We start from the raw sequence: 27,133 nt of genomic DNA, 5'->3' as shown, positions 1-27,133 counted from the left end.
CACATGGAAAACCACCCAAAAACCCCCACAGGCTGGCCGGTTCACCGAACATCGACACAAATCCGCCGGGCGGATTCGTGCCGGGGACCAGGCGCTCCTTCCAGCCCGGAAAGCCGTGCGTTAGACCGCACGGCCAACCGGGCGGGCCAAGTTAAGTATTTAATCTTTACAGCTTTCGATTATACATTTTCATTTCTAACGTGTGTTAACCTTTAATTGCTTCTGAAGAAGAATAAAGCATTAAAGAATAAATACTTACAATTTGCAACTGTGGGCAGTAAATGACTACTTTGTCGAATCAAAAATGTATTGCAAGAGTCTTTGTGGATGAGCAAAAAGTTAGTCACTCCCGCTTCAGCGGCGAAACTGGGCAGACAGCTTTATCGTTTCAAGCAACGTGGGTGCGATATGGGGAATGTTTTCCCGTTTGTCTTCTGACTACTGGCAACTCACTGGAGTGTGTACCTCATATCGTTCAGCTGCTCTGGTATAAAATTCAAACGGAAGTAACATGGATTCGTGAACGCACATCACAGAGACGGCCTTCTCCATATGTCGTAAACATTCGTAACAAGGAACATGATATTAAATTAAGGCTGTCATAATACACCACAGTGAGTAGAAGAAAAATAACATATAAAACCTTTAGTAAATACCTGTAATCGTGTCTCATGTTATATTATATATTTAAATATCAATACGATTACTGTTATTAACCACGTAATCATCCGCCCATACAGACAGTACAACAACGCTTCGTCAGGCAGTTACAGTGGCTCAAATGGTTCAAATGGCTCTGAGCACTATGGGACTCAACTGCTGTGGTCATAAGTCCCCTAGAACTTAGAACTACTTAAACCTAACTAACCTAAGGACAGCACGCAACACCCAGCCATCACGAGGCAGAGAAAATCCCTGACCCCGCCGGGAATCGAACCCGGGAACCCGGGCGTGGGAAGCGAGAACGCTACCGCACGACCACGAGATGCGGGCTAGTTACAGTGTCACAGCTTTGGGGTCGAGGAGAATGCCAGCAATCTGAAACAGAAAACAGTCGGCACCAGCTGTTCTGAATGATGTCGACTTTTAAGGACCAGTACTTGGGAGCCGTTGGACAACTTATCACGCCATCGCATTAGTTGATCTATTGGGAGCTCATAACACATTAATTTGTGTACATTACCATTTAATAGCAGGACCGATAAATATGCGGCGCAAAATGCTGCCCCACAATGTCAGTATTGGCTCAAGGAAAAAAGTATGACGAGAACTGCCGTACAATCTTTGCCATCTGTACCTTCCTGTAGTATCAACTGAAGTTATTCTCTGATTTCATAACACCTATCCTACCACACTGTCCCTCCTTATAGACAATGTTTTTCCCGATTTTGCGGGCCAGTTCCTAATTACTTAGATTTTCAATCTACTGAATTTTCAGCACCTTCAGAAAACACAACGTCTCAAACGTTTCTATTCTCTTTTCTTTCGATATTTTCGCAGTCTATAATTCTGTTCCAGACACTCCTCTACTCCTGATGTATTGTCTAAGTTTCATTTTGTGAAGTGAAGACCTGTGTATGATACTAGTTGCCTTATTTTGTTTGAAAATGCTATTTTTGCCTAATGAAGTCTGCCTTTTCTATCCTTCTCACTTCGTATATCATGCATTGTTTTGCTTCCAGGTTAACTGAATTTCTTCATTTCATTTGCTATACGGTACCAAATTTTGATACCAATAATGTGCTTATCTCTATGCTGTGCCCTTCAACACTTTCACAGTTTATGTGTTTTTCTCTCAATACATAATATTTGCTCAATAGACTGCAAATTCTATTCGACGTGTCCTACAGTTCTTCCCAAAATGGTTCAAATGGCTCTGAGCACTATGGGACTTAACTTCTGATGTCAGCAGTCCCCTAGAACTACTTAAACCTAACTACCCTAAGGAAGTCACACACATCCATGCCCGAGACAGGATTCGAACCTGCGACCGTAGCGGTCTTGCGGTTCCAGACTGTAGCGCCTAGAACCGCTCGGCCACTCCGGCCAGCTAGTTCTTCCCAACTTTCGCTCAGGACAGCAATGTCATCAGCATATCTTCTCACTGAAATCCTACTCCACTTAATTTTAATCGCACTTCTTAACCTATATTCGCGATATATGTTTAACAGCTGATGAGAAGGTTTTTCAGTTCTTTTTGCGTAAATAATACTGTTCAGTACGCTCAAACGTCTTGGATGTTGCTCATATACTCAGTGTTGGTTTCATTCCGTCATATCCCATGGAAATACCACACCAAACACGATGTCATTCGTCATATTATCGGCCATGTAACATTGAATAATGGTTTTTGTGATGTCATAATCGTACTGAACAGTGTGATAACAAGTTCTTCTTTCCATTGTTCAACGAAAGCAACATTTTTCAGTATAAAAACACCATTCTCGTAATGGAATTCTTGGCTCTCCAAAATCAAGGTAACACACGGAGATATCACCATGAAGTGATTTAGAATTTTTAACCAACCCTTTGACATATGCGACATTATGTCTGGGTGCTCCAAACTCAATTCATACAACAAATAGACCTTCCTTAATGGTCTCTTATGTTTTGAACATTTGGTTATGAGAATGGGTGTTGTTTTCCTAAATCCCCTTGGTGATAACACACAGCTATCATCTTTAAGACCATCGTAATACTGCTTCGAAATCGCGTGTGTAGGTCGTACTGTAGACTGTAAAGATACCGCTAATAATTCCGTTGTAGACTACCATATGGATAGAATTCTGACTTAAGGTATACCTTCGCATTTGTTAATTTATCTTTTTTTGGGTTTCCTCTGTAGTTCATCCACGGTGCAAGTGTTATGATTACCAGCTTTTCAAACTGAACTGGCGTTTTAATAGTCCATGTCTGTCATGTGGGTGTGAGAAGAAGTGGTTACTCAAATAATTTCCTTGATTTAAAGCTTAATGGTAGTTGAACACCTCAACTATACTCCGTTCATCATAAGAATAAACCTTATGTAAATATTACACCATGTATACTTCCGCGTTTGCTGGAACCTCATTCGATTTCGTTTCAAGTGGAGCGGAAGCCAAGCTGTCTCGAGAACAGTCAAGTACGATAACGAGGATACGTTTTATGCTGTGCGTTACATGCGCACATCGACTCAGCGATAATACGGGCAACAGCTCTATCGGCGCATTTAACTCGGACAGCACTGGCCAGGCAAGTGATCCAGCTAACCTGCAGCGATGTGAACAGTTGCAGTGAAGACGTAAAAAGAGACGAGCAGAGAACAATATAGCTTTGAATGTCACTTAATTTTTACACAGAATGAAATAATATATGGTAAAATTCAGGCGATACGCCTCTTAGGTGATCGTATGGGAACCCACACGCTCTCGATCACAGCTAACATAGTACTGTAATTAAAAACAAAAGTGATAAGAATTCCCGACTTAAACAATTGTAATTTTTCTGCATGAGCTATGAACGGCGCAAAAGAGCACAAATGGGGTTTTACCACGTTGTTAAATATTCAAGCCCTTGAAGCTCAGTCGTCTGGTAATCTCTGAAATCCGTCCACATCGTACCCCGACAGCACAGCTACGTTGATAATGAGGCGTTCAGCAACAGAATCCCAAGCCACCAAAAAGTCCACAGACCTCCTCCTCTTTTACACAGGCTGTTCTCCATTTCACCATCGTTCGGTGGTGACGTGTCACAAAGCTTCGTGCATTAGTTCCAGGACGTTTGGCAACTTAAATGTCTTGTTAATTCTCGCGACAAATTCGTTAACGTTGCTCTAGATTAATTCTGTTCGGTTCAGATTGCAGTGTTAAGGTGGCAACCGTAAATTGCAGCATGTGTACAGTGTGCTCGACGTCGTGAAAGTTATTGTTATCTATGTTTCCACGATGTTTATCACTCTCGCTCGTGTGATACCACATCTGTCCTACGACACAATGGACATATTCAAACAGTATTTGACTTTTCATTTTTCTCCAAACAACTTAATTTTGTAATGATTTCTTTAATTTAACAGTGTTTTATAAAAGATCCATAATTAAGAGTGTGTATTTTCAATGAAAGCCAGAATTTTGCGTGCGATATGTTATTAGAAACTTGTAGACGTACATTTTTCTTGAAAAATGATAGTTAAGTATGAGTTAATTACCATATATTTGATGAATTACCTATTTAAATGATTTAGGTATTGAAACCGGACAAAAAAGGTAGTGTTTTCCAACAGCGGCTCACCACTACGCCCCTTTATAAAATTATGACGCTACTGATTACGCCACGCATATAATCGAATGTGTTTATCTTATATTTAGTACACAGTTGCTAAAAAAAACGTCAAAGCTGATTTTTCCCCGTAATGTTGTGAAAACATTAAGAACGATTTTTTCTCGTCATTAACGGCGATTCGCGCGCGTGTTTCACTACAAAACAGGAAGCAGTGTTATTCATTTTCAGGGTACGTATGAACAGCGAGACAATTAGAGGACAGGGAGCGTTTACGGGGGCGGTGGCTGTACACGATTTTTGATATAAAGGTTACGTAGTTGAAGTACGATTAAGAACAACGTTGATGGCTGTTAATACATCAGAATGTATTAAAGTTTCATACACAGTGACAAAGTAATAAGATTTCTACTAAATTAGTTGGATCTACTTCCAAGAGCAGAACAACACCAGTGTACGAGAGATACGGCTGCTGACCTATGATTGCGTTTGTGTTTGTTTACATCAGGTTTATTCTTATGATGAACGGAGTGTAGTAACATAATTCACTCGTCATATTCAGCAGGTAGTGTTATAACATGCCATGTCACTGCAAAGCTTAAAATTCTGTTGACTTATGATTGTCGTAGTTTGCCCATGTTAACCTGACAGGTTTTTGCTGTGAAGTGCTGTTGGGTGCTTGTACCACATTTATATCGTATCCATGGCTGTAATCTAATAACGATTTCTTTCCTGGAAAAATTGGCAAGCTGTCCTTTTTGATGAATAATCTCCATCTCAAGTGTGTCCAGTGTTTCAACGGTTACAGGGAGGTACACGACAGCAGACGAAACCTCTAACATTTTGTACCCAGGCATATTGTAGAACAGAAATCGTATACTGTTACGTCAGTCAATCATTTAAGGGGATACGGAATCGGATTTTGGGTTAAAAAATCGAATTTTTTTTTATTGGCGTATTATATTCTGCCATGTTTCCTCTTTAAAATGACGTATCATACATAGCTCTACTACAATTATAACTATTTTATTTTTATATATTTGTGAGATCGGGTATTGCGCTTTAGTTATACACGTCTCTCGTGGCTGACCATGAACTTTTTGGCAGTACCTTTAAAGTGACATGAATTCAAATATCCCGGTTTCCAGCGACTATTTATACACTAGTTGCCCGAAAATGTTTCTCTCTGGTTTCCTCAAGTTACTCTTTGACTTTGTGGCGGGACTGTTTTGTAAACAGTGTGATATAAGAAAGTAGTTGTTGTTGAGTTATTTCGTATTTAGTGCTTCATTTTTCGCAGTGAAAATGCCTAGAGCTAAAGCAAAAGTATTTAAAAAGCGTGTGAACTGGCAAAAGAAAAGAAATAATGATTCATTAGCAAAGCAAAGCAGTTCATCATCATCACTGTTGGAAAATGTGAATCCACTTATTACTGATTTGCCGAACGAACTTACACCAAATGAAAACAGTGCTTCTCATAAAAAACTAAGAGATTTGGAAGAGAAATATAATTTACTTGATAGAGGGAATGAAGTTTTTGAACTCATTGATACGAATATATTGTGTGAAGCTCTTGAAAACAGTTTGTGCTGCAAAAAATGTCATGGAAACGTTTCTCTGAAAGTAGAATCCCATGTTGGCCTGGCTGCCCAGTTTAATTTAATATGCAGTGTTTGTAAATACAGCTGTAAGTTTCCAAGTTCGGTTTCAGTAACTGTAAATAATGGATACAAGAAAACTGAACTTTATAGTGTAAATATTAGGTTAGTTTATGGATTGCGAGCAATTGGTAAGGGCAAAGCAGCTGGTGATATGCTATGTGGTGTTCTAAATCTTCCAAGTGCACCTTCAAAGTTTGAAGCTTACAATTATGTACTAGGATCTGCAGTTGAAGATGTAGCACAGAAGTCAATGCAGGTTGCTGTGGAAGAAGCAGTGGAAGAAAATGACGGCAGTCGTGACCTCACAGTGGCGTTTGATGGCACGTGGCAGAAAAGGGGCCACACCTCCAACAATGGTGTTGTAACAGCAACTGGTGTTGATACTGGCAAGGTTATTGATGTTGCAATAATGTCTAAATACTGTAGGTGCACAGGCAGGCTGAAAAATGAACACAGTGATGACTGTATTGCTAATTATTATGGTAGTAGTGGTGGCATGGAGGTTGCTGGGGTGAAGAAAATTTTTCATCGCTCTTCACAGTGGTATAATGTTCGCTATGTCAAATATCTGGGAGATATTCTCTAAAGCATTCTCTAAAGCATTCAAAGAAGTTTTGGAAAGCAAACCATATGGGAACAGTGTAAATATAAGCAAACTTTAATGTATAGGACATGTGCAGAAGAGAATGGGTGCCAGGCTGAGAAGGTTAAAATCAGTTATGAAAGGGAAAAAACTAGATGATGGGAAAACCTTGGATGGCAGAGGAAGATTGACTGATTCCATAATAGACCACATTCAGAACTGCTATGGCCTTGCAATCAGGCAAAATACAGGCAATCTTGAAGAAATGAGGAGAGCTATATGGGCTTTATGTTTCCACACCGCATCCACGGATGAGCATCCACAACATGGTTTGTGCCCCAAAGGTGAAAACAGCTGGTGTAAATACAATAGGGGACTAACAACAGGAGAGAAATACATTCACCACCACAGTCTACCATCAGCCATCATGGCAGAAATAAAGCCCATTTTCAGAGATCTGGCTGACAGAAGTCTTCTGATGAAATGTCTTCACGGAAAAACGCAGAACCCCAGCGAGTGCTTGAATAGTGTGATATGGCATCGTCTCCCAAAAACAGTGTTTGTCGGAATTAATACACTACATTTTGGTGTGTATGATGCTGTGGCAACCTTCAATCTTGGAAATATAACTAAATGCCAGGTCCTTCAAAAGTTGGGTATGTGTGTTGGTTCCCGTACGGTACGTGCTATGTTCTTTTTAGATCAGCACAGACTAAGGCATGCTGATAATATAATCAAGACATTAGTGAAAAAAGCAAGACAGGTGCAGAGGGGTGCCAAAAGAAGACTTGAAGATGATTATGAAGACTGTGAAGGGGGTATTCGCTACGGATCAGGAATGTTTTAATCTTCTTTCTCCGTTTCCCGTAAGTTTACTTTTTACTTCATCTAGGAACATTATCTCAGGTACTGGTCAACCTAGAAGTCTGAAATTTTTATGACGTAGTGACATAGGTCCCTATTACATACTGAAACAACGATTTTTTAATTACTTGATTTACAAAAGACTTAGGGGTGATAGTCTAGTAAAAAGCGATGGAAAAAATTTACTTAAAAATAAATGTACAATATCTCTGTAAGAAAATACTTTGACAATAAACTGTTGTTTCAGTATTGTTGTAACATATGAATGCACATACAGTAAAATTTTTACCTCTCTGTCTCCAGTAGTTTGTGAGAAAATGTTCCCTATAGTAGGCATATATTAACATTGCGGGGATAGGTGATTCCGTATCCCCTTAAGCAAGAATTTGTTGCTACATACGGAAGTGACAGAAGTCATGGCATACTTCTTAATATAGTGTCGATTCTCCTTTTTTCCGGTGTAGTGCAGTAATTCGACGTGGCGGGAACTCCACAAATCACTGGGAGTCCATTGCAGAAATACAGAGCCCAGCTGCCTCGTGGTATGTCTGTCGATAATTGCGAACCTGCTGCCGGTGCAGCACTTTGTGCACGATCTGACCAATCCATCATGTCCCATAATGACCTATAGATATGTGTGGTAAAGTCATTCGTTAGACTTATCCAGAATGTTCTTAAAACGAATCATGAACAATTGTGACCCTGTGACGTGGTGCATTGCCCCCATAAAAATTCGATCGTATTTTATGAACAGAAGTCCTTGAATGGCTGCAAAAGGTCTCCAAGTAACCGAATATTAAAAATTTCCAACAGTGATCGGCTCAATTGGACCAGAGGACTCAGTAGATTCCACGTAAACACAGCCTACACCATTATGGAGCCACCACCAGTTTACACAGTGGCTTGTTGACAACAATAAGAACATGACTTCATGGGGGCTGTGCCACACTCGAAACTAACCATCAACTCTTACCAACTGAAACCAGGACTCATCTGACCAGGCCATGTTTTATCAGTTGTCTGAGGTCCAACCGATATCGTCACGAGCCCAGTAGAGGTGCTGCATTCAATGTCGTGCTATTAACAAAGGCACTCGCGTTTGTCGTCTGCTGCCATAGCACATTACTGCCACATGTCGTCACGGATACGTTCGTTGTACGTCCTACATTAATTTCTGCGGTAATTTCACGCAGTATAGCTTGTCTTTTAGCACTGATAACTCTACGCAAACGCTGCTACTCTCCACCGTTAAGTGAACGCTGTCGGCCATCGCATTGTCCGCGGTGAGAGGTAACGCCTGAAATTTGTTATTCTTGGCATACTCTTTACATTGCTGACCTCAGACTATTGAATTCCTTAAGGATTTCCAAAGTGGAATGCCCCTGCGCTAAGCTCCAACTACCAAAGTGTCTCAATTCACGTCGTGGGGCCATAGAGACGTCGGACAACGATTCACATGAATAAAGTGATTACAAATTACAGCTCCACCAATGCAATAACCTTTCATACAATGCGTACACAGCACTACCGCCATTTCAATATGTGCATATCGCTGCTGCATGACCTTTGTCACCTCAATGTGAACTGTCTTAGTCAGTAATTTATCTTCCGGCTTCGACTCAAAAACTCAGTGCCAGACCTTCTCTAATCGCAAAGGAAAAAAGTGGCTCTATTCATCCTCTCTTTCTCTGTTAAGTATGTTTATGTTTGCATTACCCCCCCCCCCCCCCCCGTGAACCATAGACCTTGCCGTTGGTGGGGAGGCTTGCGTGCCTCAGCGATACAGATAGCTGTACTGTAGGTGCGACCACAACGGAGGGGTATCTGTTGAGAGGCCAGACAAACGTATGGTTCCTGAAGAGGGGCAGCAGCCTTTTCAGTAGTTGCAGGGGAAACAGTCTGGATGATTGACTGATCTGGCCCTGTAACACTAACCAAAACGGTCTTGCTGTGCTGGTACTGCTGAAAGCAAGGGGAAACTACGGCCGTAACTTTTCCCGAGGGCACGCAGCTTTACTATATGGATAAATGATGATGGCGTCCTCTTGGGTAAAATATTCCGGAGGTAAAATAGTCCCCCATTCGCATCTCCGGGCGGGGACTACTCAACAGGGCGTCGTTATCAGGAGAAAGAAAACTGGCGTTCTACGGATCGGAGCATGGAATGTCGGATCCCTTAATCGGGCAGGTAGGTTAGAAACTTTAGAAAGGGAAATGGATAGGTTAAAAAAAGGCTCTGAGCACTATGGGACTTAACTACTGTGGTCATCAGTCCCCTAAAACTTAGAACTACTTAAACCTAACTAACCTAAGGACATCACACACATCCATGCCCGAGGCAGGATTCGAACCTGCGACCGTAGCAGTCGCGCGGTTCCGGACTGCGCGCCTAGAACCGCTAGACCACCGCGGCCGGCATGGATAGGTTAAAGTTAGATATAGTGGGAATTAGCGAAGATCGGTGACAGGAGTAACAAGACTTTTGTGCAGGTGAATACAGGGTTATAAATACAAAATCAAATAGGGGTAATGCAGGAATAGGTTAATAATGAATAAAAAATAGGAGTTCGGGTAAGCTATTACAAACAACATAGTGAACTCATTATTGTGGCCAAGATAGACACGAAGCCCACGCCTACGACAGTAGTACAAGTCTATATGCCAACTAGCTCTGCAGATGACGAAGAAATTGAAGAAATGTATGATGACATGTTGTTGTTGTTGTTGTTGTTGTGGTCTTCTGTCCTGAGACTGGTTTGATGCAGCTCTCCATGCTACTCTATCCTGTGCAAGCTTCTTCATCTCCCAGTACCCACTGCAACCTACACCCTTCTGAATCTGCTTAGTGTATTCATCTGTTGGTCTCCCTCTACGATTTTTACCCTCCACGCTGCCCTCCAATGCTAAATTTGTGATCCCTTGATGCCTCAAAACATGTCCTACCAACCGATCCCTTCTTCTAGTCAAGTTGTGCCACAAACTTCTCTTCTCCTCAATCCTATTCAATACCTCCTCATTAGTTACGTGATCTACCCACCTTATCTTCAGCATTCTTCTGTAGCACCACATTTCGAAAGCTTCTATTCTCTTCTTGTCCAAATTAGTTATCGTCCATGTTTCACTTCCATACATGGCTACACTCCTTACAACTACTTTCAGAAACGACTTCCTGACACTTAAATCTATACTCGATGTTAACAAATTTCTCTTCTTCAGAAACGCTTTCCTTACCATTGCCAGTCTACATTTTATATCCTCTCTACTTCGACCATCATCAGTTATTTTACTCCCTAAATAGCAAAACTCCTTTACTACTTTAAGTGTCTCATTTCCTAATCTAATTCCCTCAGCGTCACCCGATTTATTTTGACTACATTCCATTATCCACGTTTTGCTTTTGTTGATGTTCATCTTATAACCTCCCTTCAAGACACTGTCTATCCCGTTCAACTGCTCTTCCAGGTCTTTTGCTATCTCTGACAGAATTACAATGTCATCGGGGAACCTCAAAGTTTTTACTTCTTCTCCATGAATTTTAATACCTACTCCGAATTTTTCTTCTGTTTCCTTTAGTGCTTGCTCAATATACAGATTGAATAACATCGGGGAGAGGCTACAACCCTGTCTCACTCCTTTCCCAACCACTGCTTCCCTATCATGCCCCTCGACTCTTATAACTGCCATCTGATTTCTGTACAAATTGTAAATAGCCTTTCGCTCCCAGTATTTTACCCCTGCCACCTTCAGAATTTGAAAGAGAGTATTCCAGTTAACATTGTGAAAAGCTTTCTCCAAGTCTACAAATGCTAGAAACGTAGGTTTGCCTTTTCTTAATCTTTCTACTAAGAAAAGTCGTAAGGTTAGTATTGCCTCACGTGGTCCAACATTTCTACGGAATCCAAACTGATCTTCCCCGAGGTCCGCTTCTACCAGTTTCTTCATTCGTCTGTAAAGAATTCGCGTTAGTATTTTACAGATGTGACTTATTAAACTAATAGTTCATAACATAGAAAAAAATTATTCAGATACTGAATGGAGATGAAAATTTAATAGTCATGGGTGACATGAATTCGTTATTAGTAAATGGAAGAGAAGGAAATGTAGTAGGTGAATGTGGATTGGGGGGAAGAAATGAAAGAGGAAGCCGCCTGGTTGAATTTTGCACAGAGTACAACTTAATCATATGCTAACACTTGGTTCAAGAATCATAAAAGAAGGTTGTATACATGGGAGAAGCCTGGAGATACTAGAAGGTTTCAGATAGATTATACACTCCTGGAAATGGAAAAAAGAACACATTGACACCGGTGTGTCAGACCCACCATACTTGCTCCGGACACTGCGAGAGGGCTGTACAAGCAATGATCACACGCACGGCACAGCGGACACACCAGGAACCGCGGTGTTGGCCGTCGAATGGCGCTAGCTGCGCAGCATTTGTGCACCGCCGCCGTCAGTGTCAGCCAGTTTGCCGTGGCATACGGAGCTCCATCGCAGTCTTTAACACTGGTAGCATGCCGCGACAGCGTGGACGTGAACCGTATGTGCGGTTGACGGACTTTGAGCGAGGGCGTATAGTGGGCATGCGGGAGGCCGGGTGGACGTACCGCCGAATTGCTCAACACGTGGGGCGTGAGGTCTCCACAGTACATCGATGTTGTCGCCAGTGGTCGGCGGAAGGTGCACGTGCCCGTCTACCTGGGACCGGACCGCAGCGACGCACGGATGCACGCCAAGACCGTAGGATCCTACGCAGTGCCGTAGGGGACCGCACCGCCACTTCCCAGCAAATTAGGGACACTGTTGCTCCTGGGGTATCGGCGAGGACCATTCGCAACCGTCTCCATGAAGCTGGGCTACGGTCCCGCACACTGTTAGGCCGTCTTCCGCTCACGCCCCAACATCGTGCAGCCCGCCTCCAGTGGTGTCGCGACAGGCGTGAATGGAGGGACGAATGGAGACGTGTCGTCTTCAGCGATGAGAGTCCCTTCTGCCTTGGTGCCAATGATGGTCGTATGCGTGTTTGGCGCTGTGCAGGTGAGCGCCACAATCAGGACTGCATACAGCCGAGGCACACAGGGCCAACACCCGGCATCATGGTGTGGGGAGCGATCTCCTACACTGGCTGTACACCACTGGTGATCGTCGAGGGGACACTGAATAGTGCACGGTACATCCAAACCGTCATGGAACCCATCATTCTACCATTCCTAGACCGGCAAGGGAACTTGCTGTTCCAACAGGACAATGCACGTCCGCATGTATCCCGTGCCACCCAACGTGCTCTAGAAGGTGTAAGTCAACTACCCTGGCCAGCAAGATCTCCGGATCTGTCCCCCATTGAGCATGTTTGGGACTGGATGAAGCGTCGTCTCACGCGGTCTGCACGTCCAGCACGAACGCTGGTCCAACTGAGGCGCCAGGTGGAAATGGCATGGCAAGCCGTTCCACAGGACTACATCCAGCATCTCTACCATCGTCTCCATGGGAGAATAGCAGCCTGCATTGCTGCGAAAGGTGGATATACACTGTACTAGTGCCGACATTTTGCATGCTCTGTTGCCTGTGTCTATGTGCCTGTGGGTCTGTCAGTGTGATCATGTGATGTATCTGACCCCAGGAATGTGTCAATAAAGTTTCCCCTTCCTGGGACAATGAATTCATGGTGTTCTTATTTCAATGTCCAGGAGTGTATAATGGTAAGACAGAGATTTAGGAACCAGGTTTTAAATTGAAAAACATTTCCTGGGGCAGATGTGGACTCTGACCACAATCTATTGGTTATCAACTGTAGATTAAAACTGAAGAAACTGCAAAAAGGTGGGAGTTTAAGAAGATGGGACCTGGATAAACTGAAAGAACCATAGGTTGTACAGAGTTTCAGGGAGAGCATAAAGGAGCAATTGACAAGAATGGGAGAAAGAAATACAGTAGAAGAAGAGTGGGTAGCTTTGAGGGATGAAGTAGTGAAAGCAGCAGAGGATCAAGTAGGTAAAAAGACGAGGGCTAATAGAAATCCTTGGGTGACAGAAGAAATACTGAATTTTATTGGTGAAAGGAGAATATATAAAAATGCTGTAAATGATGCAAGCAAAAAGCAATACTAACGTCTCAGAAATGAGATCGAGAGAAAGTGCAAAACTGCTAAGCACACATGGCTAGAGGACAAATGTAAGGATGTAGAGGCTTATCTCACTAGGGGTAAGAGAGATACTGCCTACAGGAAAATTAAAGAGACCTTTGGAGAAAAGAGAACCACTTGAATGAATATCAATAGCTCAGATGTAAACCCAATTCTAAGCAAAGAAGAGAAAGCAGAAAGGTGGAAGGGGTGTATAGAGGGACTATACAAGGGCGATGTACTTGAGGCCAATGTTATAGAAAGGGAAAAGGATGTAGATGAAGATGCAATGGGAGATATGATACTGCGTGAAGAGTTTTATAGAACACTGAAAGACCTAAATCGAAACAAGGCCCCGGGAGTGGAGAACATTCCATTAGAAGTACTACTGGGAGAACCAGTCCTGACAAAACTCTTATATCTGGTGAGCAAAATAAATGAGACAGGCGAAATACCCTCAGACTTCAAGAAGAATATAATCATTCCAATCCCAAAGAAAGCAGGCGTTGACAGATGTGAAAATTACCGAACTATCAGTTTAATAAGTCACGGCTGCAAAATACTAACGCGAATCCCTTACAGAAGAATGGAAGAACTGGTAGAAGCCGACCTCGGGGAAGATCAGTTTGGATTCCGTAGAAATATGTGGACACGTGAGGCAATACTGACCCTACGACTTATCTTAGAAGCTAGATTAAGAAAAGGTAAACCTACATTTCTAGCATTTGTAGACTTGGAGAAAGCTTTTGACAACGTTGACTTGAATACTCTCTTTCAAATTCTGAAGGTGGTAGGGGTAAAATTCAGGGAGGGAAAGGATATTTGCAATTTGTACAGAAACCAGATGGTAGTTATAAGAGTCGAGGGACATGAAAGGGAAGCAGTGGTTGAGAAGGGAGTGAGACAGGGTTGTAGCCTCTCCCCGATGTTATTCAACCTGTATATTGAGCAAGCAGTAAAGGAAACAAAAGAAAAATTCGTAGTAGGTATTAAAATCCATGGAGAAGAAATAAAAACTTTGAGGTTCGCCGATGACATTGTAATTCTGTCAGAGACAGCAAAAGACCTGGAAGAGCAGTTGAACGGGATAGACAGTGTCTTGAAGGGAGGTTATAAGATGAACATCAACAAAAGCAAAACGAGGATAATGGAATGTAGTCAAATTAAGTCGGGTGAAACTGAGGGAATTAAAATTAGGAAATGAGACACTTAAAGTAGTAAAGGAGTTTTGCTGTTTGGGGAGCAAAACAACTGATGATGGTCGAAGTAGAGAGGATATAAAATGTAGACTGGCAATGGTAAGGAAAGCGTTTCTGAAGAAGAGAAATTTATTAACATTGAGCATAGATTTAAGTGTCAGGAAGTCGTTTCTGAAAGTATTTGTATGGAGTGTAGCCATGTATGGAAGTGAAACATTGCCGATAAATAGTTTGGACAAGAAGAGAATAGAAGCTTTCGAAACGTGGTGCTACAGAATAATGCTGAAGATTAGCTGGGTAGATCACGTAACTAATGAGGAGGTATTGAATAGGATTGGCGAGAAGAGGAGTTTGTGGCACAACTTGACTAGAAGAAGGGATCGGTTGGTAGGACATGTTCTGAGGCATCAAGGGATCACAAATTTAGTACTGGAGGGCATCGTGGAGGGAAAAATCGTAGAGGGCGACCAAGAGATGAATACACTAAGCAGATTCAGAAGGTCGTATGGTGCAGTACGTACTGGGAGATGAAGAAGCTTGCACAGGATAGAGTAGCATGGAGAGCTGCATCAAACCAGTCTCAGGACTGAAGACCACCAGAACAACACATGTTTGCGTTAATTAAAACCCTTTTATAAAAGATTTTTAACGTATTCTTATATCATCAATATTGTATGCACCACACTGAACGTGTATAACTTTATCACCTGCTAAATTTAGTTTATTGTATCACGATGTGATATTGAGAATTGCGTTTTTCTATCGTTTGTATTGAGTGAGTTTACTTTGCAGTGTAGTTTTCGGCCACAGAAGTCGATAGTGTCACTTTACATGCTTGTTTTCGTGACTGTTGCGAACAGCAAATATTCAGAAGAGCTCCAACATCCTAGCAGAGCAGATCCAGCAGTAGCGGCAGCCCCTTAGCGGTTGTACGCAGTTTATATACATCATTTAGTTTAGTGGCATGCTGACTTACGTCTGAGTCGAAGTGAACAGGAGCAGATCGGTTAGCTGTTTTCTGTCAGTGCCATTTATTTTTGCTATATAAGCTGGCTTATTTCCCGATTGTTTGTGCTCATTGAGTTCAGTTTCTTGGGTTGGGACTGCATTGTCTGTGGTTCAGACAATAATAACTGATTATAGATGATTAAGGACTGTACCTGCTGTGTACAGATACAGTACGAACCGACCACTCTCGGAAACAATTGGCTGCTGTTGACGCCACAAGCGATTCGCTTCAAGCTGCTGCCGTGGGCTGCGGTGGCGTTATCATTCTGAGAAACTTGCCTTGGCACCTTGGAGCTCATAGCGTCGCCTGGGATCACTGATGCCACTGCGTCTTACGGTTCTCACGTCGTGGCTAGTCGACACTTCCGATATCGACAGGTAAGTTTCGTCCTCGAAACTCTTCACTGAATACCAAAGTGGGTACCGGCCTTACAGCTGCCTCCTTACATCTTAAATGCAAATTTGAAGTATCGCTTGCTGCTGGAAGTACGTCTGAACCAGCATGGGACGCCACGTCTGTAAGCGATCTTCCTGAGAGATCTGTACAAGTGCAGAGCTGGGATTGGGAATTTTGGTGCCAGGTAGGTGACGGAGTCCCGGAGGAAAATACAGGGCAAGTCGGGCAGAGCCCGGGACCCTGTCCATACTGTTAACCTGCCATGGGGTCTCGTCCAAGATGTCGAGGATGCTATGCCGGCTGCGATTGAGTGGACTGGGGATATAACGGGATGCACCCGTTTGCATATCGTGTCTGCCGCCTAGGATGAGAGGCCATCCTTGGCTCCTAAAGGCGGTTGGCAAATTGGTTAAAACAGTTAGCCTCTACTGCAGAAGTGGAAGCAAACTACGGTTTTGCAGCATCATTACCAGAACCGATCAGTGTACCTCTGATTTACAGCAGAGTGGGAGGTCTAAATCACATACTCATACGATTCTGCAAGGTTGTCGGATGGAAATTTCTCGACCTCCGTTATCGGGTGAAGGGCTGTAAGCGTTCCTTTAATAGGTCAGGCGTGCACTAGACACGAATAGAGGTTACTAGTGTAGTAGAGTACGTGCCACATGCACATGTGGCTTTGAGGATGGGGAAATTCCTCCACAAGCTCAGTAAGATGCCTTCTGAGTCCATGCAGACTAGCATTCCTCAGAGCAAATCAGAGAAAGAAAATGTTGATATTGTACCAGTCAACTGCCGGAGCGTCTGTGGAAAGATTCCGGAACTACTGTCACAAACGGTAACATTGACCACATTGTACTACGGAGAGAACGATGGCTGAAGCCAGAAGTCAACATCAACGAAATTCCAAATCCCGACTGCGATGTGAATCGCGAAGTAGGATGAATGCAGGTGTGGAGGACGTTCTTATAGCTACTTTTATTTTTATACGATATTATCTAATCATGTTCTTATAAATCCCGAATGCGAAATAATTTGACTGAAGACAAGTGCTAAAGGTGGATCATTCATGGTCTTAGATGCTTTTATAGATCCAGTGCTTTAACAGCAATAGTGGCCGAACAATTGAGCGGAAACTTGTAGAATATTCCGCGTAAAATTCCCAGTCATGTTACAGTTTTACGTCATATTTTAACCTAACAGCTATAGACTGAGAGGATCAAGTGATCAGAGACAGAGAATCACACGAAACTGGACTGAGTGCTTTGCCTGAATATCACCTTGAGCAGTTGATCAGACAACCGACTAGTAAGGATAACATCTTAGTCCCCCTAGTGACAAACAGATCCAAATTGTTCAAGTCAATTAGCTAATAAAAGGGAATCAGTGATCACAAGGCCGTCACAGCGCCACTGAATACGGCTGTAAAAGAAATTCAGAGACCAATGCAAAGAAAGATAGGAAAATCATTGTGCTTAGGTCAACGGACAAAGTTTAAAAGCATTCTGCAATACGCTTGAGACAGGTACTTGCCGAGCAAAGTCTGGGGGATGGAAAAGACCAGCCTGGTTAGACAACTGTGTTATAAACCTGCTATTAAAGCAAAGAGAGCTTCACTGCAAATCTGAACGTAGCCAAAACCTAACAGAGAAGTGAAACGAAGCCAAAATTAGCTTTGGTAGAGCCACGCGTGAAGTATTGAAGGAAGTCAAAAGTTAAATTCTATTTACTGTCTTGACAGAAAATCGGAAGTTTTAGTTTCATGTAAAATCAGTAAACGAATTGGAGTTATCTGTCCAGACAGTCTCACCATAACTATAGTGAAGCGGAGCACGACACACAAAAGGCCGAAATACTGAACGTCTTCCTCCAAAACTGTTTCAGAGAGGAAGAACGCACTGCAGTGCTTCTTTTAAAATGTCGCACGAACGAGAAAATGACTGATATCCAAACGAATGATCATAAGCCAGAAAATCGATTGAAACCGCTCAACAGAGGAAACAAGTGTACAGTAGGTCTTTGGAGGAGGAGCTGAGAGTCGTCGAACAGACGCACAAAACTGTTGGCGTATATCTCTGACGTTGGTCAGTTGTAGACTCTTGGAAGAAATTTTATCCTCGAGTATTATTACGTTTGTGGGGACCGAAAATCTCCTCTGTGGGAATGAACATGGTTTCCGGAAACAATGATCGTGTGAAACCCAGCTCTGTTGGTGGACGAGATCCAGAGAGTGGCAGATGCAGGCACCAAGGTAGATGCTGAATCGCTTGACTTCCGGGAGGCGTTTGATGCAGTTCCGCACTGACTCCTAATGAACAAAAATCGAGTCTATGGAATATCACACTAACTGTGTAACTGGGCTGAAGAGTTTCTACCAAACTGAACGCAGCTTGTCGTTTTGAATGGCGAAGAGTAAAAGTAACTTCATGTATGACGCAGGGGAAAGTTATAGGGCCATTAATTTTCACAAAATATATAAATGACCTAGTCGATAACGTGAGAAGTTCGATGCGGCTTATCGCAGATGAAGTTGTCGTATGCAGCGAAGTCGCGACACTACAGAATTTTATCGAAATTCAGGAATATCTGCAGAGGATTGGTGATCGTGCAGGGAGTTGTAACTGACCCTCAACACTAGCAAATGTATTACGAATGTATAGGCGAAATGCCCATTATGGTACGACTGTAGCTGAGAAACCCGACATTGCCTGGGTATTTATTTATAGCTCTGCTTGAGATTTCATAACATGGCACTTATTTTTAACTTATAAAGCTTATTTTATATAACATTTTGAAGTAGCATGATTGAAGTCATGAAAAAGCGCTTCTTTGTTTCGGTAACGCAGGAGCGAGCTACATACCGTCGACTGTACAAAAAGCAGCCGGCAGTAAGGTACACGCCCTAAACACGCGACTTCTGGCCTTATCGTTGTTTATGATTTTGGCATAACGTACGCTCACCGGAAATTGTATACGTGCGAGGTGCCAGGGCAATCAGTGTATTTAACACTAAATTCTTCTAGAATCTACATATGTAAATGATGCTCTAAGCCCCCCCCCCTATTCTAACTCCGACTTTTGCTGTTGCACATGGATTAAAAAATATACGCGAACTGACTGTAATCAACCCTGCAAGTGGAGTAGAAAAGAGTTTGGCACCTGCAATAATTTAATTTGATAAATAAGTTAAATAAAGGAAGGTTTCATTAACGTAGTGAGAAATGATGGGTTGCTCTACCGATTAACAGAATGAAAGTTCTGTCCAAAATAACAATATGATTTATTAAGACTAAACACAAAATAATAAACAAAAACACATGAAACTTTTATAATACATCAAATTGGCTCAAATTGGATACTCAAACAAACGCTGTGAAGGTGAAGTTGTCTCTAAACTAGATTGTGAGGTTTAAGACGAAGTGGTATGTGGAGCCAATTCCTTGCCACTCAAATCTTAAGAGAGACACACAGCTAACCCAACATTAATTGCTGCTACTCAAGACAGAACAAAGTTAGAAAAAGACGAACAGGCGCGCTCTGCTGAGTTCTGATTATCACCTAGGAAAATCCCTATCTGCCGGTGCTGCGGACACACATTACCAAACTGTCTTCTTAACTGTCAGAACACGATCTGGCGTACCGGAGGCGGTGGCTGGTTGCTTCGACGTTCTCGACCGAAAGGCCAAACACACAACATTCCTGCCCCCACGACAGTGGCCGTGGTTAAACGTTCCTATCAGCAACTCGAAAACCGGCGGAAAATTCCACTCTATTGCCGGAGCACTACCATTCCACCAATGGAGATTCTTGGCGCCAATTTCTGCGTCACAGAGCTATGCCCTGAGCAAGCCAATCACAGTTACTATTTTGCAGAAAGCGCGGGAATTTTCCCGCCACAACTGCCTGGGTACACAAGTCATTCCCATGCCTCACTGGTAGCCCGCCAGAAAGTGTTTTCACTAAGTTTCTGTGAAGCAATGGAACCTCTAGCCCAGCTGCTACTTCAGACCCCTCCGGGCGTGTCTTTTGACAATGTCGGCGTCTGCAAAGCATTCACTCGACTTCCTCACACCCGTCGGCTTAACCCTTTCCAGATCAGCGGAGTCCGCCTGTCACCGGACCACCCGGGTGACGAGAGACGCTGCGTGGGAAGTCCGCGTGTGAAGGAATATCGACTTTTCACTGCATGCAATTAGAGACGAAAATCGTAAGATAGAAATATGAGAGGGGGCTCATGCCACCTCTCATACGTTCACAGTGAATGGCAAACTTTTAGGGATAAGCCATATTCAGGGTTTAAAAACTCTCTCACTTGCGTCAATTCCCATAAAAATTTTCTTTTCTACGTTATGTCACGTTGGGGGTAAGAAACTTTTAGCCTCTGTGAAAGCAGGGTTCTGAGAAGCTAAATATTGCATGACACTCGAAATCACAGTTACGGCCGGCCGGAGTGGCTGAGCGGTTAAAGGCGCTACAGTCTGGAACCGCACGACCGCTACTGTCGCACGTTCGAATCCCGCCTCGGGCATGGATGTGTGTGATGTCCTTAGGTTAGTTAGGTTTAAGTAGTTCTAAGTTCTAGGGGACCTATGACCAAAGCAGTTGAGTCCCATAGTGCTCAGAGCCATTTGAACCATCACAGTTACGTCGCGCCTCGCTGTCGAAACGAGTTTCCAAGTATGAGTTAAAACCTTATATTCTTTAGCTGCCATAACACTCACAATCTTCAGTGTTTTCATGAGACTGCATGGTCCTCAGTCCTTTAGCCCGTCGTTCAGGTATATTCAGACTTTGCCCTTTTCTAACAAGGGAACCTCCCCATCGCACCCCCCTCAGAAAGTTCTGTCCAAAATAACAATATGATTTATTAAGACTAAACACAAAATAATAAACAAAAACACATGAAACATTTATAATACATCAAATTGGCTCAAATTGGATACTCAAACAAACGCTGTGAAGGTGAAGTTGTCCCTAAACTAGATTGTGAGGTTTAAGACGAAGTGGTATGTGGAGCCAATTCCTTGCCACTCAAATCTTAAGAGACACACATAGCTAACCCAACATTAATTGCTGCTACTCAAGACAGAACAAAGTTAGAAAAAGACAACTGCCTGGGTACACAAGTCATTCCCACGCCTCGCTGGTAGCCCGCCTCAAAGTGTTTTCGCTAAGTTTCTGCGAAGTAACGGAACCTCTAGCCCAGCCGCTACTTCAGACCCCTCCGGGCGTGTCTTTTGACAATGTCGGCGTCTGCAAAGCATTCACTCGACTTCCTCACACCCGTCGGCTTAACCCTTTCCAGATCAGCGGGGCTCGCCTGTCACCGGACCACCCAGGTGACGAGAGATGCTGCGTGGGAAGTCCGCGTGTGAAGGAATAGCGACTTTTCACTGCATGCAATTAGAGACGAAATTCGTAAGATAGAAATATGAGAGGGGGCTCATGCCACCTCTCATAGCCCCTACGCCATTTTAGATTGTAATTGGTGAGCGGTTGGCTCACTTAGGAGCAAGGTAGTGAGTCAATCGCCCAAGAACAATCTCGCAAACTGGCTGCACATGCCGCACTCTATAAAGGAAATCACTGCAACTGAAAAATGCGGCTCATAGAGGGAGGATTATTTATGATGTAGCCAACTTCACCTTCTTAATATGGAACACTAACACTCACATCACACATCCATACCCAGGGAGCCCCTTCCAAACACCGATTCACACAGACATTCACTCTCTAAATGTGGCCCGGGCATGTGAGCCAAATATGGAGCAATTTATTCTTTACAATCAGAGTTGGAGTGCTCTGCAATTAAATGCCCAAGATGTTACAACAATTTTAATCATTAAACTAACCTGAACTCACTCACACATGATACTATTTAAGTTAATAATCTCTTTGTGAGCTTACAGTATCTAATTACAACCTCCGATTCATTCTGTCTCCCTGCAGCAAGAATAACCTTTACAAAATGTTCCCTGAACTGATGGTCCATTCACAATGATAGTGGTGGTATCTGCTTCAGTTTATGGGGACTTCAGGCACACTGTTTGCATACACACAACAATAAATACTAAATACAAAAAAAAACATGGTGTGGAGAACAATACAGTAATTTGTAATAAGAATTACAGTGTGAAACACAAACACATAAAAGGTATAACATACATTACAAAAACAACACTAGAGAAAGAAATTTAGGAAAAAAAACAAGGTTCATGGGGCATCAAGTTGTGCGTGCACATTGCACAAAGTTCACGACTGTGCTGAGAATGAGGCACTAAATCACATTGTTAGAAATATTCGAAGCACTTCACAAATTCCACAGTACTGACATCACATAGGGCTAAACGTCGGGTGTTGTTGCTACGTTGTTGCAACGGCAATAGGGTGTGCTGGAGCATCTCTGTTGAGATTGCACCAAGACCCACGCATATGATCACGGCAGTACGGTAGGAAGACACAGTGATAGGCTCTCCTCACGTCGATTAATTGTCTCTGAGGTCTACTTGTTGGGATACATCACTAGTCTAGGTCTCTTCACTCGCTGGACAGTACTTTACATTTGCCAATATTGCAGTTCGACGAGGGATGATGGCACGTGGAGTGACTCCACAAGTGTGTGAGGTCATCCATACAGGATCGAACTAGGAGCGACGATTGCTAAAACTGCTCTCTAATAGGGAGAAGTTAGAAATGAGACCATACATTTGTTAGTGTGGCACGATACTGCTTTGTGTATGCAGATCGGCCAATGCTAGTGAGTTGTAAAAACCCAAACAGGTGAGTATATAGCGTCCCTTTCTGTCCTGAGGCACATGAGGCGCAGGTTCTGACACGATATGTGATCTTCTTCGTGTACTCACAACAACGTGGTCTGCCGCAGGGAATCCCTTCAAACGGCTGCCGCGTCAGGAGAGCTAGCAGGCAGTCGCATGTGGGTCGCGTGTCAGTGTCAACGGCCAGCTTCACTTTCGCTTGTGGCCCGGCGAGGATCCCGCCTAATCCCTCAGGTATACGGCCCAGTGACTGTCAGCTTGCAGGACAGGACGCTCGCCTTCTAGCAGGTAGCCGAAGACCTCTTGTTTTTGCGCTGGCTGGCCCCTGCATTGCCACGATACCCGTTATCTGCACAGTTCTGACAAAAATCTTATGCCTAACTTTTTCCCATGACCTTCTATGTAATAATAAATTTACATAATGACACATTGATGTCATTTCAGACACTCTTATTTTACTTTTATAGTTATTAATCTATGGCTATCATTATAACAAAATCTTGGTGTATCAAATTTAGACATGGAAATAATTTATCTTGATATTTGTGTAGAGACCGGTCTCACTACTGTACATGGTGTGTGACGCTACACTGCATGAACAGGTAAATGTGCGGGCCCGCACTAATATTACTATTAATTATATAGATCGACAGTAGACATGCTCAAGAATTAACTACCATTTGCCAATGATCTACATTCTATGTCTTTTGAATAAATTATGTTATTATGCAGGTCGAAGTTTTACTGAGCTTATAAAGAACAAGCAACTATTCTACGTTCGCTCGCCGGTCGTCCCTCCATCTTGGGTCTGTGATTTGATGACCTGAAAAATAACATCCCAACAGGCGCGCGCCAAACACGTGTGGTAGAAAACCCCCACAATATTAATCTAGTTATTGTTAAATCCTACAGTTTAACTTATCCTAGTATATCGTACCTTTTTTTTTTTTTTTTTTTTTTTTTACCTTATACAATACTCTTACATAATTCCTGTTACGTTGAGATGTCTCGCTGCTCGCCGCTATTGACGACAGTGATGTGCGCGCCGTACGCCATGACCTCCGAGTTTTCACTACGCCACACTGAAACTCCAGAGACTGGGTTAGCCATGGCTATACACGACAATAAATTTATAGTTGCAACTTCCTTCTCTATGTGATGCGGTTTTCGCGATCAAAGCACACCTTTCCAGAGGTAATGTAATATGACCAAGCCAGGACTGGTTCCTGTTGAGGATTCAGTTGCCCAACACACGCCAGCTACACAGTATGTCACGAATATCCAAGTATAAGTCCCTGGTTATTCATCTGTGACAGTCACGAGCAGCACGCTAAATCCCCAACCAGCACATTGGCATTGTAGGTTTTATGCCCGCATTTCTCTCGTCTAGGGCACCATTGGAGTCAAACGCTTTCAGGTTCACCCCGACTTGCAAGACAACGATGCTGGCGCAGCTCTGCAAAAAACTATACTGCCCATATTCATCCTCGAAATCACGCAATATACCACAATCTTGCAGTGCACTGACGCGTGCCTGAAAGCATTGGTATGAACGTCTCACGAACTGGTTGTGGCCGCTATGGAGCGTATCACGACTTCTCAGAACGCTTCTAAGAGCACGTTCTTGTATCCGCCCATTTGTGCGACATCTCGTCACTCATCTTTATCCCTTAACATGGACACCAGATAGGAAAGGACAAAAACATTGCTCATGGAAAGGTAGTGCCTCTTATCGCAACGACAGAGGAGATCCCGAACATAGACAAAAAAAGTTAACAGCAGTAAATTCTTATGCGAGAAAACGCAGCGTGTTAATACTTTAACAATCTTAATCTATTAATGCAACGATTATTGTTCCCCGAAGAAAGGTTCATATATTTGCCTATTCTACTATGTACACCACTTACACTACTACTATAGCAAGGTTCATGTATTTGCCCATTCTACTATGTACACCACTTACACTACTACTATTCCACGAACTCCTTTATGTGAGAGATGTGGTGGAGTCCTATGGACTTCTTTCCTTTCAGCGTCTCCAATTCATAAGCATTGTGGTGAGCTGCTCTCCTTATACGGTACGGGCCGTTGTAAACAGAATAGAATTTTTGGCATTTCATTTTTTGTTTGTTCGAAAGTCTGAAAGACTTAACGAGCACCTTTTGTCCAATTTGGAAGTGTCGTAGACGAGCTCCCCTGTCGGCACGTCTCTTCCTGACCTCTGCTGCAGCCCGTATCCTCTTGAGAGCCAAATCCGCTATGACTTGGTGCTGCGTTCGCGCCCTTGGTGGGAAGTTTACGACCTCGGTTATCAAGTCCTTAGGAATCCGGCTTATCAGTACTGTAATGGGTGCCAATTTTGTTATCCCATGGGGTGCCTCATTGATCACCTCCTGGAAGTCTTTAAGGGAAACGTCCCATGTCGTGTGCTGTTTGTTACAGTACAAGCGGCACAAGTTTCCGAGTTCTTTAATAACCCGTTCTGCAGCATTCGAGCTCGGATGGTGTGAAGATATAAAAATGGGATCAATTTAACATCGACGCAACGTCTCCTTCCATGTTTTTGACATAAACTGTGGCCCGTTATCAGAAATAATTCTACTCACATGACCAACCTGTGGTAGGAAATCCCGGATTATGGCTCGTGATACAGTTCGTCCTGTCGCCCTCTTCAGTGGCGTAAAGGTAACGTATTTGGACGTTAGTTCAACAAACATTCGAGCTCGGATGGTGTGAAGATATAAAAATGGGATCAATTTAACATCGACGCAACGTCTCCTTCCATGTTTTTGACATAAACTGTGGCCCGTTATCAGAAATAATTCTACTCACATGACCAACCTGTGGCAGGAAATCCCGGATTAGGGCTCGTGGTACAGTTCGTCCTGTCGCCCTCTTCAGTGGCGTAAAGGTAACGTATTTGGACGTTAGTTCAACAAACACTAATACGTAAGTATATCCTCTTCTTGTTCTTGGCAAAGGTCCCATCAAATCTGTTGCTGCTAATTGTCTTAATTTGGTCGGTACTATTGGGTGTAATGGTGCTTGCATGCTCACAGTGGTGTGCTTAGCCTTTTGGCAGTCTTTACACACCGACAGTACCCTCCGAATTCGACGCTCCATGTTTCGAAAGTAACACATGGTCCTTAGCTTGAGATTGCACTTGCGTGGTCCGAAGTGTCCATAGCTGAGGTGAGTATGCCATATAACCTTGTTTATTAGGTGTTCAGGGATGGATACCCCCCATTCAGTGTCATTTGCATAATTTCGGTGGAAAATTATGCCTTTCCGCAAGAGGTATAACTGCCTGATGGTGGCGTGTCTTCTGTCTATCCATTTCTGTTTCAATAACACTAGGGCAGGGTCCTTGTCTTGCTCCTTCTTGATGTCCTGCATACTACAGGTAATAAAATTTTCAAAGGCCACTTTCTGCATATAGAAAAGGCAGTAGTGATTTTCCTCCAGATCTTCTTCAATGTTGTGCTCAAATCCGATCGGTGACCGTGATAAGGCGTCTGCAATAATGTTCTGACTGCCGGGGATATATTCTATCGAAAAGTTGTACTGCTGCAGATATGATGCCCACCTAATGAGCCGCCTGTGATTAAGCTTTGCAGTCATCAAGAACTCGAGTGCCTTGTGGTCTGTGTAGACCCTCGTCTTGCGACCAAACAGAAGGTATCTGAATTTTTCAAACGCCCATACAATAGCCAGCGCCTCTAACTCGGTTACTGAGTAATTCCTCTCACTCTTGGCTAGTACTCTGCTACCAAACGTAATTGTCTTCCACACCCTGTTTCCTTCATGTACGTAGTCTTGGAACACCATGACACCCAGACCTGAGTATGAACTGTCCGTTACTATGCAAAGCTCTTCTGCTAAATTAGGGTGTGATAGGATGGGTGCTTGTAATAATGCGAATTTTAATGCTTTCCATTCGGATTCGGCCACCTCATCCCATTCCCAAGGAATCTTATTTCCTGTAAGTTGATGCAACCTAGGACTGCTCTGAGTTTTGACATGTATAAAGCGGTTGTAAAAATTTATGATCCCCAAGAACCCCCTTAACTGCTTCTTTGTCGTAGGAATGGGAAACTTTTCAATCGCTTCGATCTTTTCGGGATTTGGCGCAATGCCCTCACCCGTGATGACATGTCCTAGAAATTTGACAGAGGTCGTCCCAAAATTCGATTTTTCGATATTGATAGTCACTCCGTATTCCTTGAATGTCGCAAGGAGTTCACCGAGGACCGCATTGTGCTCTCCCCAA

Source organism: Schistocerca piceifrons, chromosome 2 (assembly GCF_021461385.2).
Source record: "Schistocerca piceifrons isolate TAMUIC-IGC-003096 chromosome 2, iqSchPice1.1, whole genome shotgun sequence".
NCBI lineage: Eukaryota > Metazoa > Arthropoda > Insecta > Orthoptera > Acrididae > Schistocerca > Schistocerca piceifrons.
Note: the sequence above shows the minus strand (reverse complement) of the source record.